The sequence below is a fragment of the Octopus bimaculoides genome, chromosome 3, assembly GCF_001194135.2.
Source record: "Octopus bimaculoides isolate UCB-OBI-ISO-001 chromosome 3, ASM119413v2, whole genome shotgun sequence".
In the NCBI taxonomy this organism is placed as follows: Eukaryota; Metazoa; Mollusca; class Cephalopoda; order Octopoda; family Octopodidae; genus Octopus; species Octopus bimaculoides.
Window position 1 is genome coordinate 110,935,141 of NC_068983.1, and position 2,535 is coordinate 110,937,675.

A 2,535-nucleotide genomic window follows, 5' to 3' on the forward strand; every position below is an offset into this window, starting at 1 on the left:
GGTGTTTAGACACAGTAGTAGAAAATATTACATTCGCGCTACGGTTAATCCCGTGAAACAACATATTTCTATGCAGAAGCACAACTCTGTAACCAGATAATATAGCTCTACTTCATTCACTGAATATATCCATAGTTAATATGATAACAAGGTAATTTATATTTTAAAATGTCTGGTGAAGATACATGCCATTAATGTACCAGTGAGGTTTCATCCCTGCGGGTTGCATACCAAGGTGGGGTTGTGGATTGTATTAGCTAACACACTCTCCTTGTACGAACCCCTTTCTTATTCTGCGTATGTATCCTACCCGTGCTTGTATCGAGAACACTTTTATGGATTACCGGATTATTGCACTACTAGAGACAATAAGATGCATGACAATGGATAACTTCGTGTGCCAACCGACCTGACTTTGATCAAGAATGTACAATGACCTAAAAGATGACGGAGAAAACTTGTAATATAACGCCTTTTTGGCGGAATGCAACTTGCATTTCGTACGACTTTGGACTGAGTTGGCTTAAAACTTAGTAGACCAGACGAATGCACATCAAAGTCTCGAGAAAAAAAAAAAACATTGCTTATGTGAATACAAACAAACATTACAATGGCAAGAGACAGTCAATAGGTGCGCGATCGAGAAGGGTAGTAGTAACTTAAGAAGTTTAGTTGCCGTACGGTATGATATTAAGGAGGAAATTCATGCACGAGTATATGTATGCATATATACGTACTGGTGCATCGTGAACGCTCGCATGTACATGTATGTGTATGCATGTGTGAACTTGTATGTGTGAATAATTTCTCGTATGTGTCCGGCAGAGTATGTTCAGGTATGTGCATATAATCGTATACGTACGTTGATGAACGCGTGCGAGTGGCTGTATGCGTGATTAGACGTTACACCACATTCCACTCACTAGAGGTTACGGAGATATTTACAAATACTTGCTTCCTCTACCATAATGCTGGTTCCTTGAAGCTAAGTTTATGAGCCTGTGGTCATCTGTAGTGACCACTATCTCTCTCCATCCCTCATATACGTCAGTAGCTGTTCGTAGAGCGAGTGATATTTTCGCTATTGTTGTCACGTTTGTAGCCGCTGTGACTGACGTTTGTATTGTCTTTACCATTGTTAGCATTGCTTTGGAGTTTCTTCTTCTTCTTCTTCTTCTTCTTCTTCTTCTTCTTCTTCTTCTTCTTCTTCTTCTTCTTCTTCTTCTTCCTCTTCTTCTTCTTCTTCCTCTTCTTCTTCTTCTTCTTCTTCCTCTTCTTCTTCTTCCTCTTCTTCTTCTTCTTCCTCTCCATCTTCCTCTTCTTCTTCTTCTTCCTCTCCTTCATCTTCTTCTTCCTCTTCTTCATCTTCTTCTTCTTCTTCTTCTTCCTCTTCTTCTTCTTCCTCTTCTTCTTCTTCTTCTTCCTCTCCATCTTCCTCTTCTTCTTCTTCTTCCTCTTCTTCATCTTCTTCTTCCTCTTCTTCTTCTTCTTCTTCCTCTTCTTCTTCCTCTTCTTCTTCTTCCTCTTCTTCTTCTTCCTCTACTTCTTCCTCTTCTTCTTCCTCTTCTTCCTCTTCTTCTTCTTCTTCTTCCTCTTCTTCTTCATCTTCTTCTTCTTCTTCTTCTTCTTCTTCTTCTTCTTCTTCTTCCCCTCCTCCTCCTCCTCATTCTTCTTCTTCTTCTTTCTTTCTTTCTTTCTCTCTTTCTTTCTCCCATCTCTCTCTCTCTCTCTCTCTCTCTCTCTCTCTCTCTCTCTCTCTCTCTCTTGAATATCTATGTGCACAGTTGTGAATGTGCATAAGTGTCTATCTAAAGATGTACGAGAGGGCGTAGCATCCACTGTCTTCTTTGCATTGACCATTTCTATCTTATCCTGGGCATTTTGTCACCCAGTATTCCATTGCATGGGCATAGTAAGTAATTTGCGTAATTTGCGTATATTGAACAAAGCTAATGATGTACTTTGCATCTTGTGTAGAAAACACTAACGTGGAGTTTCGATGAGAATGCAATTTCGCCAAACAGCTGCATAATCTTGCCAGTTGATTTACTGAAACAATTATTCCGCACACTAGTCTATCCCGAGGTTTGATGACAATAGTCTAACAGCAATGGACGCAAGAGTCTAATGGGGAACTTATTACCGAGCCCTATCATATGGTTATGTGTCGCAATTTCAAGTGCGTGTATATACTGTAAATAATGAGAGAAAATATAGGGAGACGCGCAAGCAAGGCCGTTTGGTAAAGAGGTCATATTATATAAACAAAATCGTAGCTTTTTAGTTTTGCATTCAAGTGGGGAAGTGCTGAATCTTATATTAGATTTTATTAATATATCATAGGCGTAGGAGTGTCTGTGTGGTAAGTAGCTTGCTTACCAAGCACATGGTTCCGGGTTCAGTCCCACTGCGTGGCACCTTGGGTAAGTGTCTTCTACTATAGCCTCGGGCCGACCAAAGCCTTGTGAGTGGATTTGGTAGACGGAAACTGAAAGAAGCCTGTCGTATATATGTACATATATATATATATATATA

The 2,535-nt window shown here is 39.9% G+C and overlaps 1 protein-coding gene across 1 annotated transcript in view; it reads left to right on the top strand.

Moving 5' to 3' along the window:
• Positions 1–2,535, top strand: part of LOC106875209 (asparagine-rich protein) — a 50,991-nt gene that overhangs the window by 29,522 nt on the left and 18,934 nt on the right. The gene's annotated exons all lie outside the window — the stretch shown is intronic.